This window comes from Pipra filicauda, unplaced genomic scaffold (genome assembly GCF_003945595.2).
Source record: "Pipra filicauda isolate LSUMZ 115617 unplaced genomic scaffold, ASM394559v2 scaffold19_size4547281_pilon, whole genome shotgun sequence".
In the NCBI taxonomy this organism is placed as follows: Eukaryota; Metazoa; Chordata; class Aves; order Passeriformes; family Pipridae; genus Pipra; species Pipra filicauda.
This window is the reverse complement of record NW_024104309.1, coordinates 1,135,712-1,151,860: the sequence shown is the minus strand read 5'-3', so window position 1 is coordinate 1,151,860 and position 16,149 is coordinate 1,135,712. Positions and strand designations below refer to the sequence as shown.

Below are 16,149 nucleotides of genomic sequence, written 5' to 3'. Positions count from 1 at the left end.
CACAGGGTGAGAGATAGTGTTTCTTGCCATAATAATGATGCCGTGGTAGACTGTGCTTCTGTTCCTGGCAAGGACCATGACTTTTCTTCCCAAGCTGAGGCAGATCTGGCAGCCCTATGCCTTTCTCCTCATGAGGAGGTGAATAAATGGTGTTACAGCTCTTCTGTACCTGAGTGACTCACGGTTGTACAAGTAGCAGCAGAGCCAAGAACAGACATGAGGTCTCCTACCTGCCAGTCCAGTGCTCTGTACACACAGTTGTACTAGTTATTGGAGAGGTACCTGTTAGACAAGTAGAAGGGTTTCAGTTTTTCCTCCAGATTTCCTGGGTTTTTTTTCAGTCTAAGCTAAGCCTGGCAGTCAGTCTAACCTCACATTTAATGCCAAGAGCAAGTGTTAGAAACTAGGAGAGAACAGGATTTATAGCTGGCTTAGAGCAGTAGTAGCCTTTGGGCTGCAGCCATGTAAAGTGAGTCTTATTGCCAATTTTTTTTCTTAGATGTTCTCTTTCTGATACATCACTATTATTAAATGCATTATTAATATTTATTAAATGCTTGAGAGCATGTGTGGCACTGTACCAGGACGAGAGCAGTGAGGGACTCAGTTTCCATGGCAGCAGGAGCACAGTCCTGTACTTGCAGAACCAGAAGGGCTCTTTTTGGCAACTGCTCTCTGTGCTGTGATTACTTTTTCTTTTTAAAGATAGATCTATAATTTAAAATCTAATTCATTAGCACTGCAGAATCTTGTCCATCCTGAATGCGAATTTTGCCTGCTGTAAGTTTCTTTATCTTTTTTTTGAGTTCTAGTAGCTTGGTTTCTGTAGCTTCTGTGGTTATGATTTCGTTTACTTGCAAAACACTGAAAGAGGTGAAAGAGTGTATTTAAAATCCATTGTAATAGATGGAAATTTTCTCTTGATTTTGTTTAAGTTTGGAATGTTATGTTGTTGTACGCTTCTCTCCCTTTCCAGGTAGCCTATAGCATAGATTCATCAGTTAAACTAATTGTTGAAGAAACTACTGTGTACATACAACTGACAGTAAACTCCTAACTGCACTATTTCCCTCATTTAGATAACTGCTCTGATTCCAGGTTTTAACTTAATATTTTATTTTGACTGGCCTTATTTCATACTTTTTTCATGCTTCCTTCTTAGAGATGTTATGTGTAACATGATGTACATTGAGGTGACATTTTGCTTCATTTCAAAGGGTGAATGAAATTTTCTTTTGATCCCAAGTCTTTGTCCTACCATGTGTTACCCAGTAGAACTTTTCTGTCCATCGTTGCTTTCCATGTATAAAGTTAATATGATTCATTTCTTTGGTGACTTTTCAGGCTTTTTTCTATCCTTGTTGATGTAGATGAGTAAGGTTGTAGGCATCTTTCCAGATGTGTTGCATGGGTCTCCTACAATACCATCTGCTTGGTTTGCTGTTCTAGCAGTGATAGTGTATCAGTAAACCTTGCTGGACTTATTCCATCCAGATATGATGCTACTTCATGTGATCTAGGGAGAAGTTAAGAGCATCAAAATCAGCAACAGCTGGAGTAGTGAATATGCTTTCACGGAGAATGAGAATTTCAGCGTAAACTTACAACTGTTCCTTCAGACCTCTCCTCCTGCATCCTGACTGTGTCTGTACAACTACTCAAAAACAGAGAAAATGGCCCAGTTCCTTTGATAACAAATATCAGTGCTGACTGATGTAGGCCAAGAAATACACCTCCTACCTCTGGAACTGAATGCTTCTATTCTTGTTCCTGCAGTTGTGTTATGCTGATTACACATTTGTCATCCCACACCTGCTTAGCAGTTTAGCTTTCTATGAATCTTCACCCTACAAGTGGACTGAATGTTATCTCAGGGATGTGAAAACTGATGCTGAGGGAAGTTATCCTTTGCCCAAGGCTGTAGAGTTATTCAGCAACTCTTTGTGAACACTAGTGACTCATGAAGAATGTCCCCAGATTCTTGTTTTCTGGTCCATTATCACATTGTTTTACACAGATAATCGTGTTCCTTGGATTAAGTGACTGCTCAAGGGCTTAGCCTTTGCCTTTGTCATACACAGTTTGTAAAGTATTCAGGAAAATCCCAGTGTTGACACAACTCACTGTTTCAAAATTTTAGTGTTGGGTCAAGTGCAAGAAATACTTCAAATAGATCACTTATAGTATTTAGTATCAGAGACACATGAAATACAGGTGTTTGAGGAGGAGTGTAATGATTTGCTTTGCATTTCAAAATGGACTTCTTTCTTTTTGTGCATTCCAACATGTCCTGAAGAATAATAGAGAGACATCACTGCAGCCACCTCTTCAGCTGGCCAAAAGTTCCTGTTTGAGACTGCACCTGACAGAGTTTTTCATTGCTAAAGAGGCTCTTTCCATGGAAAGAGGGCCTCTCCAGACCCTCCTTTACCTCCATGCCCACACCTTGCTGTTATCTGAGCACTGTTGAAGGAACTTATCACCAGTGCACCCATTCCTCCATAAGTTATTTGTGACGTATCCTTTTCGGGAAAGAACCAAGGTAACTGAGGAAGTTTAATTTGCTATTATGTGTTTTATTGCTGCTAGTCCTTTCCTTCTTCCTTCCCTGGAAAACAATAAAGATAACAGTTTAGATTGCACAACTCTGAAGGTTGTGTAAGTTGGGCTCGTTATACGGTTTAGAAGGGGTAACTAAATGGGCACTATTCTTTAGCAGGTGATAAATAGGGAGTTTCAAAGGGAAGCTCTGGAGCAGTCTCTGCCAGGATCCCACTGGTGTGTTGAAATTTCACGCTTTACTTCAAGGAATTGCTCTTTGCTGGGTGATTTCTGTTCCCCCTTTTCATGAGTTCTTTTAACACAGAAATTTGTTCTATTTTTTGTAAAATAATGTGTTATGTATGTTTGCCCAAGGAGCCAGTGCATGTTGATCCCTGAAGTTAAATAAGGATTAAGGAGCTGTGTTGACAGGTGCTGAAAAGAATTGTATCTGTCCAGTTCTTGACTGGAGGGTTTCTGCTTGTGGCAGGGCGTTTCAAAGAGTGTGAGTGCAGAGCAGGGGAGACATCCTGGGGCCTGCAATATAAATTCAGCATTTCCCATGGTGCTGAATATCTCAGTCCTGACCTTGAAAACTTTTCTAGAGGGAAATGATAAATAATGTACTTAATTCTTCTTCCTGGTTGTGGATGGGTATGTGCCTGAGCAACATGGAGCCTTTCCCACACTTGCACATGGCATCTCATTGCCTTGCAATTCCTTCAGGTCTTTCCTCGTGAGTTTGGCCATTAATTCTCATGGCCCTGTTTCACAGAGTACCTGTCCTCCACAGCAGTGCACCAAGCCTTTGGGAACACCTTCCCTCGCTCAGGCATTGCAGGAGACTCTGCAAGGCTTGGCTGAGAGCAGCAGGCATTTCTTCACATTTGGTTATGCACGCAGTCATGTGAATGCTGCAAGCCTTATTTTGTGCTAATGCTTGTAGAAAGGATTAATAGCTCCTGCACAAATGCTGTACTTCAGCTGGCAAGAAGATGCTAAGTTCACCCTGCCCAGATCTATTTGCTTAATTTACAGTATTTTTTCAATTTTGAAACTGAAATCCAGGTTGAGGCTGCCAGGGTGACAAGTGCTGGAGAGACCAGAGCTGACATGGAGCTTCACACCTGCCAACTGTGGATTCCAGTTGAGGCCAGTTGTGCACCAAATTGTTGGGCATTCTGTGAACTGTATTGGCAAAGAATAGCCCAGGGGATGTGTGTTCACAGAACAAAAGCCATCACCAGTCACTGAGCAGTTCTGATCCTCCAGCTTTCAAGGTCAGGACTGAGATATTCAGCACCATGGGAAATGCTGCATTCCTGCAGCAAGAGTCAGGTTTGTGCTGGGGTTACAGGGGCTGTTGCCCTGGCAGCTTCATCTCTGCCCCCTCAGCACACCGATGGAGTGTTTCAAGAAAACCTGAAACCAGAGTATCCTTTCAGGAGACTGTTTTCTGTCTTTTCCTTCTCCAGGCAAGCTGGATGGCTCAGTGGATTGTCCATAATAGTAAGGGTTGAGCAGTGATCCTTGTTACTTACAGGTTCCTTTTCTGTGCTGTGTTGCTCAGGCTTCATTATCATATCACAGGGTTAATTTTAGAATGCAAAGAAGATGCTTCTCTGGCAGTGAAAACCACAGAGGAGGAGGAAGGCAGACAAGTACAGGACCTAATTTGCCCCCTTCCCACAATATTTTTTATTTCTTTCTGTGGGGGTGTGTGAGTTTGAATGTGGCATTAGAAAGATATTCAGTGAGGGGTTTAGGGCAGAATCTTGCTGTGTTGTTTTTGAGTAGGGTTTTCTCCCTGCTACTTGTTTTTACTGAAATCATGTGGGATTAGGTTTCTTGAGGGGGGGGGGGAACGAACCTGATGAGACTTAGAATGACAAACTGGAATTCCCTGAAGATTTTTTTTTATTTTTTTTTTTTTAATTTATGGCCATTTTTGTGACTGTGGTACACCTGAAAGCTGGTATCCTTTTTCTTGGAGATGGTTGGTGGTGAATTTCCTGTAGATGAAGCTTTTTGGTGCATCAGCTTGACCTTTAACATAGAAAAAGGGCATGTTTAAATGTCATTTTTCTACAGTGATCGGTTTGGTTTATCTGCTACTCTGTTGAGGATTTTTTTCTCTGCTTTTGTAATAGCAGAGATTTTTACAGCACTTTGACATGTAAGAATGATGGAGGTTTCACTCTCTTACATTGGATAAACTCTTCTCAGTAGATGGGAAAGAGACGACTCATACCTGTGAGGGCTCTCTGTGTGTGGGAGAGAAAGAGTTATATTTCTTGCTGGATATGAATTAGAAGAGTGAGATCTCATTTCATTCTGAACTGTTAGAAATCAAAATATTAAACAGTGAGTGTCTCGGGATTTGGGGGAGATATTTGCTGTGTGTTCTGTTCTAATTAATTGCAGTATTTGATGGAGTTTCCTTATTACTTTAATCTACGGACAGCATGGTTCCCTGATGTTGAAAGTTGAAGAAAGAAAGCATCTTGTCTGGTGATGGCTCAGCTTGATCCTGCTGCTGCAGAAGTCCCTGAAGAAATGCTGATCTCTTATTTCAGATTGCTGACTAAAACTTGGCCCTGTAGCTCCACAGCACAGGCCTGACCTCCTTGCTACTGTACTTCTGTTGAGACTGATGTCTCCTAGCTGGAAAAGCTGCTGCTGTGGGCCCAGAAAGACTTAAAGGAGATGGGTTTGTGTGGTCCAAGAGGTCCTGCTGAGATAAAAGCTCTGGCTGGGCTCCTCCAGAGAACATGTGGTGACCGTCCCCCCTCCAGGCAGAGTTTCACCTTGGGTGATAAAACCTTGTTTTATCTCCTGAGGTGAGCCTGTGAAATAATGGTGAAGGGAGCAGTGTTGGTGGGGGAATATGCTGGATAAAACATGAATTTTAAGTGATATTTCAAGGAATCTTTTGTCCTCCACAGTTAAAAACAGTCACAGCTGACAATAAGAAACCTTTCAAAACTCAAAAATCAGTGGTTTCAGTCCTGTGTTCTTCACAAAAATGTTTTCTGCAGCAGTTTTCACTAGGGTGTTACCCTGTTTTTCTTTCAGCCTCCAGAAGTGCATGGAGTGTTATTGTGGACCTACAAAACAAGTTCTAGGCTCGGACCAATGTTTTGTTCCAAGTGAGGATTAACTCTGTAATTCTGTTTTGGAGATGAAAGTACAGTTTCATTCCATTCCTGATGTCATGCATCCCCCAGCTGCATTGTTGTGTGAGGACTTGCCATTGGCAAGCCATGAAAATAGAAACCATCCATATTTCATTGACTATTCATTCAGTCTGTATCCAGTACTTCTTTTGCCTGTGTTTTCCAGTGTCCTGCTGGAGGGAAGATCAATCACAGGCATGTTTTAGTCTGTGATATTCCTAGTTTTATAATGATCTTGCTTTCAATTTGGATATTGTAAAATTGCCCCCTTAGGCTGCTTTGTCTGCGTCTACAGCTCTGCTCTTTTGTGGAAGGGCCAAGCTCCCTCCAACAGATGGTGTGTTATTCTACAGCTAAAGCACGTTCTTATGTGCTAAACTTCAGGTGTCTCTGCTTTTTGGAGCAAAAAGACCCAGAGCTCTCAGTGTGCTAAAGATATAGTGTATAGGTCTGAACTTTGACACAGGAGGGCTAGAAAAGCAGGAATGCACAAGGTTGATGTAATATTCCAGTTCTATTGAGAGCCTGCTTATGGCAGCAAAATCCTCAGTGTCCCTTTGACTTGCCAGTGCCTCTGGTGTTCACACTGCACTGAACATCACAGTAACTAAGGCTTCTCCAGGCTTGGCCCACAGTTTGCAGTGTTATCTGTCACAGAAGGAATAGACCCAAGGGAAATGAGCATTGTTACTCAGTCCCACAAAATGCTCCTCCTATGTCTGAGTTGAGCATCTCCAATTGGAGCTCCTTGTCCTGCCTGACAGTGCTGTATCCTGGCTTGGATGTGGCTTGGAAAGCCTTAATTATTACTGCTTTAATCCCCTTGCTTATGAAAAAACTTGAAGTTCGTATTCAGTTTTAGATATTGTGCAATATATTCAACTGACAAAAAAAAAAAGGCAAAACAAGAAAACCCCAACCTTGAGCCATTTGGAGAGGCGGTTTTTCCAGCTAAGCTGCAGGCTATTAGATTGCACAGCAGAACTCTTGGTGAGTTCAAAGTGAGTTTACTGTTGCTCTGTGGGTATTTAGTGAGTCAGTGTAAACCTCTTTAATTCTGTTACATCAGTATTGCAACTTACATCCTGCTTTTCCAATACCTTTCCTCAGCTAATAATAATAGGATTTTCCTGTAACAGAAAGGTACTAAAACACTTCCAGACTATTAGATTTTTAGTTTGACTGCAGAAAATGGGCACAAGAATTACCAAATGTGAGTAGGCACTCTCCATCTCTATCCCTGATGCACATTTGTTTTTAAGTGTATGAACCTGATGGAGATTTGTTTTGATGAGCTTTTGCCAGGTTGGCCTTTTGTTCCAACAGCATTATTTCTGAGTAAGTGAGTCAAATAAACTGCCTTTGAGTTTTCCAGCATGCTGTCTCTCCTCCAGATGAAAAGCTGGTAATTGTGATTCAGTTCTGCCAAATCTATTCTGTTACAAAGTATTTCTAGGTAAGTGGCTATAGAGTAAATCTGTACTGCTCTTGCAAGGATCCTTGCTCATGAAGGCTTCACACAGCCCCTCTGGGGACAGCGTTGAGGGGCTGTGTTCTGGGGGAACGGGCAGATAAAGGTCAGGCCTGCTGAAGGGTGATTTGGGTGCTTTGGACTGCTGTGTCTGCAGCTCTCCACTGGGAAGTTACCTCCCTGTGCAGAGAGGTCATAGTGTGAGCTTGCTGGATTGGGCTCACCCACTGGAAGACAAGGAGACCTAAAGAGAAATAAAATGTCACCACGGCTGACAATGACACTCCTGTGTAAGGTCTGGTGAGATGGCTGGAAACTCAGCCGTGCCTGAACTTCGTGGTTTTAATAAAAGAAACTTGTTGAGAAAATATGCTCAAAGTGGAGAATCCACAAAGAGCAGAAAGAGGATGTGATGGGAAAGGCAGGCTGAGAGCTTGACAAAACACGTCCCTGTTGCATCAGGCTCTGTGGCAGCCTCTCCCCTCCTCCCCCAAAGCAACTGTGTAAACTTAACCTCAAATATTGTCAGAGGAAATGCTTATCTGGGCACGAAGAGCTGTTCGTGCTCAGGCCTGCTGGTTCCAGAGCCTCAGATTGCTGGCAATAATGATGGTGTGTTCTGCATCACGTAGACCTCTCCTGTTCTTTGGGAGCAGAGAACTCCCTTCCAGCATCAGATGATGGCAGTTTGATCCCAGCTGGAAAGGTGAGTGGTTTTTCCCATCTCAGGGCTGAGTGTGGTGGGGCAATGGCACAGTTACTGGAACTTGCCAAGCAGTAGATGCACAACAGGAAAGCAGGAGACCTTTGCAGTGATTTATTGTTGCTATTTCCTGTGGAACTGGCTTTGCATACAGAAAACTATCACTGTCAATGCAGAGAAATGGAAGGGTGCAACTGCATGTTAGTAGGTGCTTTTCTGCTGCAGTAAAGTAGCAGTAGGAAAATAAAAACACCTACCTTACCTGTCTGACTGTTAGTGGGGCAGATAGGCCCTGAAAGTTAGGGTTATTTAGTTTAGGGTTAAGGTTATTTACTAGGTGTCCCGTTTTTTAAAAATGGTAACAAGAAGTCTTATTATAGCCATCAAGGGGTATGCAATGAGGGCTGGGTACTCTTTTAAAATGTGAGCTCTTTATTCAGGCAAGGGCAGAGACTTGGTGTAAAATGCCTCTTATATTGCTGCCTTTCAACGTTTGTATTTGACAGGCTCCTTCAGCTCTCATTTTCCCAGTTTACCCACTTGTGACACAGGGAATGGTTTGTCTTTATTTTTACAGAATAGTGCAGTAGATAGATGGTCAAAAGAGGGGAGCAGGAGCTTGGTATTGCTGCTTAGTTAAATGTATGTGCTTGCAAACAAAATCAGCAAATTGGCATTTGGTCAAGAGAAGCAGCTTTCAAGTTTAGAGGGACGGACTTCTGAATCCAGTAAGAATATTGAATGCAACCCAGATGGCATCCTGGAGGGAAGTTTTGTGGCATCAATTAGCTTGTAGGTGACCGTGCTTCCAGCCAACTGTGAGTTATCTGGCAGCTTGCCACTTGACTGCTAGTGAAAATGCAAGAGCAATGAGATGAAATAGAGTTCCTGAGAGACAAAGAGAAAGATGTCTTCACTTGAGAAAAGAGGTTTGTGGATACTGTTTCTTAAATGATTTAAGCTGTCTGCTTTTGTACAGCCACATAGCTCAGCCTCATTTATATACGTTTCTTTGTCACATTTGTATATATAAACCCATTTAAAACTCCTCTCAAATTTCTCATGTAATTCGTTCTCAGGAAGGAATCTGCAAATAAAAGGGCCACCAATAGCTGGACCAGTGCCCACCAGTGCCCTTGCAGCTGTTGGAAGGTGAGCTTAATTTAACATTTCCTTCTGGAAATAACATTCTTATCTAGATTTTAGGACTTGTGTATTTCTACTGCAGATTAAGACTTAATGAAGCTGTTGCACTCTGGACTCAAAAGCTGCTGCCAAATCCCTGAAAAACGGGATGCATTGTAGTAGACTGTAGTACCACAGTTTCAGATCATCCCCCTGAGAACTGAGTCTAAAGTGTGGTAAGAATAAACACCCATATGGAACAGATGTGGGGATGTGACTTCTCTGATGTTACAATGAACTGGGATCAGTTTTTATTGACTTACAGTTTATGCATCAGCTAACAGAGCTATTTCTGCATGGCTTTTCTTTTCTTAAAAAAGTTCGTTTTAAAGAGACTTAAAATCATCTCCATGTCTCAGGTGCTAACATTTCAGATGGCTTTTGCATCTGTGCAATGAGGGATAATTAGGTTTGTAGAGCAGATGTTCTGGAAGCTGCACTGCAGTATGCCTGGCTGTTTCTGGCTACAAAGATTTACTCCTGGGTGCACTTGTTTTCTTTTTATGTAGAAGAATGGCAAATTCCCAAGCAGTCTTCTGTATCCAGTAAGGACTTCAAGATCTCACACTAGGTTTAGGCAGTAAATGCTTCCCTAAGAGCTTTAGAAATGAACAGTTTTGCTTTCAAGAATTTACTTCAACTGCTTAGTAGTGAGTTTTTACTCTGCACCGAAACGTGTTGTGGCTTTTGCAAAATGAGCAGAAGTGTTTGCAAAGAAGTAATGATGGTGAGATTTTTCACTCTGTTCTCCTGAGGCATAACAATTTGGAAAAAAAAAAGAAAGCCCCCATGGAAAACAGAATGATACCACTTGCCCAGAATTGCATTTTGTTGTGAACCACCTTGTGCCATACTTTTGTTGGAGGGAGAAAAGGGATTTTGTAAATAACCAGATAGGAACAAGGCTACAAGCTGGGAATATGGACATAGGCCAAGAGTGACCTAGGACTGGCTTTATGAAATACAAAATGTTCTTCACACTTCTTTTTGGGGATGTGTTTTTGCTCAGTTTTATCACATCACACAAGGTTGTCTGCTTCTCCCAGTGTAGCTGTTATGAAAAAAGCTATAAAATAGAGGTCACCTTTTTTATCCAAAAGTTTCATCTGATCTTTCAATGAACAGACCATATCATATGAACAGACCATATCATATGTAGATGTGCTTTCTCTCATCACTTGGTCAGGTGTGCCTGTTTTTCACAGACAAGAGCTTAGGGAGCTGGTCTTCTGCCTTTCAAAGGCTGTCCATTGGCCTTCATTCCAGAGGAGTCAGGGCTCTTCCCAAGAGGACTTTGCTATGTCATTCCTCCTGGCATTACTCCTATACAGCACACAGGTTTGTTTTTACAACTTCAAAAACATCTGGTGTGAGAAACAACAACAGCTTCAAGGAAGGACCTGGAGACATAGTGCTAGAAAATAAAAGCTTTCAAAGCTTCCCAGGAGTGGATGTATGTGGAAAAATACTACACACTCAAAGTGATATAGTGGAAGGGTTTTTTGGGGTATTCTTTCTACTGAGAATCAGAAATGGGCACTAGTTTCATGTCTCTCTTAGTGATGCTGAGGTGGGTCAGTTATGTTCCAGTTTGGAGCAAACTCATGTCCAGTTTGAAGTCAGTGGAAATGTCAGGGATTTCCTGGATCTAGTTCTTGCGTTTCTGAGTGACTACTGAAGGAAGGAGCCTGGGCATGCATTCCTAGGGATCTTACAAGTAAAGTCAAAGCATAATGTTATTTTTAGATCTGATTTTTTAAAATGCCTGCTGAAAGAGCTTTCTCTCTCTGCTTTGCATAAGAATGAACCTGGCAATCAGATCCTCATGTAAATAAAACCTGAAGCTCGTTCAATCAATATTTTGTTCCTTTCTTGGCACGTACAGAATAAAATCACAGAAGAGCTAGTTAATTTTCACAATTAATGCTGATCTTGCAACAACAGTCACGATTTTAAGAGTCACCTAAAATCTAAATCTCTGCAAAGTTCTGGTCAGAGAACTTTTTTCTTTCTCCAGAGGTCACTTTGTCACGGCACTCTTCTGCTCTGAGGATTTTATTTTTCATATCACTTTTGGCAGAATCATGTTTGAGAGCTGCATGTTTCTCCTCTTGAAATACCGCAATAATTAGGAAGACATCCTGACAACTGAGTCATATGAGTGACTTTTCTCATCTTCAGTACAGGATGAATCCTCCTTGTGCCTGATGCACAGGAAGGTTCAATTCCTTCCTCTCAATTACTTCTAGTAGTTTCTGCAGTTATCTCTCAGCTGCTGTGGGGGGGGGAGGGGGCAAATGAATATGGCAGAGGGCTGCTGTGAATATACAATTTCTGTTGCTGGCAAAGTTCAAAGTCTGCTTCAATTTCCACTTGATTCTTTCCAAAGAATCCCTCCAAAATGTTCTAATATCTTGTCAGGGCTGTGCTCCAAGGATACTGGATGAACTCTCAAAACCCAAAGTGCTCCAGACCTTCCCGTGTGCAGCAGCAGCTGCTGCAAGGAGGAGCGGGAACAGCTCTCTGTTCCTCCTGCTAGCAACAGCAGGAACATATTGTAAAGGGGCACTGTAATATTTTAGTGCTTGCTGGGACAGTTTATTTTCTTTTTATCTCTGAGCTGTAAGGCACTTAAAATTGGGAAACTGGGCTGCTGATCATCAGCACCAAGAGCTGAACTTTAAATCTGATGCAGCCGAAGGTGTCCGAGGCTAACACACTGGTTCTACACTGGGGTGTTTCCTACTCTTCAGAGTAGGCAAGACCTTGATTTAACCTCTGAGCCCTCTACAGAGTCTGTGTTATTCAGTATAAGAAGTCCAATTTAATCCTCAGTCAGAATTTGAACTTCTGTGGCTTTTGCATTTTGAAGTTCACTCTGCTGCTCCTCAGGGATCATCTGCTGTGGGTTTATGCAGGAGCTGTGAGGACATTACTTTTTCCATTAACATGTGACAAACACTGGTGCTCCTGTCCCACCCAAGGTTTTTGGCATGGTACTGCATTCCTATCAAGTCATTGCTCTTAGGCTCATGGCTTCCCTAAACTCATGGGACATTTTAAATTCAGTTATTCATCATGGTCGATACTACTTGGTGGTTTTGTTGAATATCTAATATGATTTTTTTTAAATGCTTTTCATATTTTGTAGAAATGTCATAAGGAGGACTTGCCTGTTACCCTCTGGTCTAGTGGTGACTCAGCAGCCCAGCAGCTCACACACCTCCTGGAATCCAGCCAAGTAGCCCAGGCTGATTGGGCTGATAGTCCCAGGCTTAGACAGACCAGAAAAAATAATGTGTGGCCTGAAGAAGGACATCTGTGTTCCTGTTCCCTGCTCAGTTCTTGTATTTAGGGTTGTCTGGCCATCTTTGCCTTTACATCTGCAAACAGAGTGGTGACAAAATCTTCTCTACAGACTTGTTTTGGCAGCACCAAAACCTGAGGAAAAATGTGGTTTTCTTGCCTCTAAGATCCTCCTGCAGAAAGGGGGCAGGCAGGGGGGCAGAACTTGGGAAATAAAGGGCTGTTGGGTGAGTTCAGTCTCTGACTGCTTCCATCCCAAGCAGGAATAATAGTTTTTGGTCACTGCTTACACTGACTGGAGATAAAGCAGAGTTTTACATGTGAAATATTTCACGGGCAGTTACCAAACCAGAGCTATCCAGCTCTCCCTTTTGGGTGTTTTACGAAGTCTTCAGTTGGATCCCCATCAGTCTAGTCCAAGTCACCACAGCAAGGTTTTAGGATTTGTCGTGTCTTTTCCATTTGACTTCTCCATTTCCATGACTTTTCCATTTATTGCAGTATTCTGCAATAAATTATACAGACCTTTGGTCTGGTGCCTCATCTGATTTCCTCCCGTTTAGTACATTTCTGAGATGAGTGCTTGAAAAGCACAACCAATCCATGACACTAATTGCGGCTAATGAGTGTGTTTTGAAGCACTCTCACAAGCAAATGCAAACCCAGCCTGACAGTGTTTCAGGTTACTGCCTGAAGCTATAGATATGTCAGTGCATCCTGACCACCACCAAACAGGGCCTGTGCACAGAATTTGCTTTCCTTCAGTGGGGATGCTAATTCAGAGCTCTCTCACACAAGCTGCCATCTTCTGACTCTTAATAGAGTTCCTATAAAGATGATAAGCTTTGAGACCTACACTTTGTTTTCAGACTTGATTGAAATTAATCAGCTGGTTTGATTAGTAGATATTAACAAGAGATGTGATCACAGAATCATTGTGTCTTTAAGATACCAGTCTACAAACAGAGTTGACTTAACTGGAGTTCCAGCTCTGTCTCTGCCTGGAGTAACTTGCAGATATATGACAGACATCTAGTGCTGAGTTCCACACTGGGAACAGAGGGGCTGCTGGCTGATTCTGGCTCTATGTGAATGCCATACAGGAAAGATACTTCCAAAATACAAGACCTATCAATGCTCACAGCTCCAGAATAATGAAAAGTTGGACCTGCTTCGTAGTTGCAGTTGGTTGCACTGTGCAGAGAGGGAAGCAATGCAGAAATCCCCAGGAACACCTGTGAAACTGCTAGACTGCCAGTGAGGGCAGATTTATTGCTTTGTTGTGGAAAGTACTGGTAAGTACTGGGCTTAAGGTCACTATAAGAAATGCAGTTTATAATTAGAGGAAGGTGATCAGGTTTTGGCATGGAATATTAATTGGTTTATATGGTGCTGCACCTATTGCTTTATTATTCATCTTCTGTAAACCACAGACATTTTTCTTCCTCTAATTTGCTTTCATGTATTATCTTCATAATAGATATTTTTGATGTACATTTGGATGAAATTTTGCTTATTGCTGAAGTGCAGTTGTCCCATGTTGGCTCAAGAGACACTTGTCAAACTGCTGTGAGCTGATCCAAGTTTGACTTTAAGTTAGTCAAATAAATGTTCTTCAATCCTGGAACATTTGCCTCGAGGCTCAGACTGCAGGAGCCTTCTCTTCTCCAGGAATCTGAAGGATGAGTCTGTGTTCCCAGCAGTAAAAGCAATTCAGGGGTGTGGGTGTTGGGATACTTGGATTCTGTGATATGGATGAGATAGGAATACCTACTCAGCAAGGCAAAGAGGAGAAAATGCAAGGATGGCAGGACTCCAGCAGGCTCAGAAAACAGGCTTGCACGGGACTGATGTCGCTGCTGCAAGACAAAAAGCAGTAAGAACATACAAGAGCAGTCTGAAAATCCAGAAAATCTAGTTGTGTTTGAATCTGGGAGGGAGGCCCTGGCAGTTAAAGGCTGTGGGCCCTGATTTGGTTCTGAGGAAAGGCCAGATTGATAGCAGTGTTGGGTAGCTCAGGTCTGGGCTGTGCCTGCCTGTGCCAGGCTCCATCCAAGGGGGATTTTCTGGTGTCTGTCAGTGCTGAAAAGTGTTCATTAAAGGAGATGGTGCTGGTGTCAGACGTCCACATGCAGGGTTGTCACAGTCTGGTTATTCTATAAAGATTAGTTCTTTTATTGACTTTTTGCTGAAGATTGGCATGCATTTCCTGAGGAAAATCTGGACACCCTGCCCTAAAAATAGCTGAAGACAACTGGCTTCTGAGGAGTTTGCAGTCAGTCTGTGGCCTTACAGGAAACAAATCTGTTCGTGAGCTTCTGGTGAGCCAATCCAATATGTGACTCTGTCCAGTCTTTTACATGTTCTTTTAGCCCAAAGCCTCAACTTGTTCAAAAAATTCCCCCCAGGTGCAACCTCTCTCATAAATTCAGGTAGGATTTCGGAGGTCAGCGTGGCACTGTACCCTTGTGCTGGATGTGGCTGCTCCAGGTACAGTGCCACAGTGGGATTTAAGACATGTAACCTATAGTAGTCCATGGCTTAGTCTGAGCTATCAAGCAGTTGAAGCTCTGCTGGACTGGGCTGTGTCCACAAAATTGTGATGTGTCCATGTAATCAATGAGTAGAATCAGCAGGGCTCGGCGTGTGTACACAAGTGGAGAGGATGGATGGTTGTATAACTCACTGTCCTGGCACAGGTCTGCGTACCAGGGAAAGGTGATAAGTGTCAGTGTGTACAGTGAGACACAGAAGTGTAAATCATTTGCTGTATCTGTATCCACTGGCTTTTGGGAGAAGGGTGACTCCACCCAAACGGGAATGGGTGCAATGTGATGGCAGAGCTCTCCGTGAGTTGAGGCAACGTGTCTGTGCTTTGCTGCTTCTCAGAAATTGGTCTGTCCTTGGCTTCAGCTGCATTTTTATGTGACATTGGACAAATGGCTTAACCTCTCTGGGCATTGTTGCTTAAAATGGAAATGTCAATATTCTTGCCAATCTTTGTGAGCTATCACTGCATTAATGGATAAAAATTGCTGTATAAAGGGTAAGCATCACATACGATGTATTTTATCTTGTTTACTTGGAAAGTAGCTGGGCTACCTTGAAGTGTCACAACTGCCAAAAGTGTACAAGGGAACCTACCATGTTTCCCTGAGCCAAGATAGTCCTAAAACTAAGATTACCTATAAATTCTTCATATTGGTTTAGAAACATATTTTAAGTAGGCTTTATTTAGTGTCTTTAGTGCAGAACTTTGTAATGGATTCTCCAAGCTCCGTGCTTTCAAAAATTGGTTAGGAAGATGACAGCATAGACATGACAACCATGGCCTCCACGAGCAAACCTGGGTAGGCAGAGGAAGAGAAAATACATGGTGGTACTTCCAAACAACACATCCTCTGCTTTATTTAATTCCTGGGATCTTTGTTTTTAGCCTCCTATTTTTTAAGCAAACTTCCTGTGCATTGTCATTATAGTTACAATATTTAAAATTACAGTAAGTATCATATCTTAAATGTTTTTTAACTGCTTTTATTGAGAAAAAGAGCCTTAGTATGAAAAGTAGCAAATTATCACAAAGAAAGAGCATTTTAAAGGGAAGGTATTTCAGTTTCCTCTACAAAGCAGTAGCAGCATATACATGGACAGGGACTTAAAATGAGGTGATGTGCTGTGGTGAGGTGTTTCTTCCCCCACCTCCAACACAGCCAGGCTGGACAGGGCTCTGAGCAGTCTGGCCTAGTGGAAGTTGTCCCTGCCCATGG

At 42.4% G+C, this 16,149-nt stretch overlaps 1 protein-coding gene and 1 long non-coding RNA gene across 3 annotated transcripts in view; both read left to right on the top strand.

Moving 5' to 3' along the window:
* LRP8 (LDL receptor related protein 8) overlaps window positions 1-16,149 on the top strand; it is a 171,147-nt gene that overhangs the window by 8,356 nt on the left and 146,642 nt on the right. The gene's annotated exons all lie outside the window — the stretch shown is intronic.
* On the top strand, window positions 617-7,225 carry LOC120323117. Its single transcript, XR_005563282.1, has 3 exons — window positions 617-780; window positions 2,297-2,517; window positions 5,006-7,225. It is a non-coding gene; the product is annotated as an uncharacterized LOC120323117 (long non-coding RNA).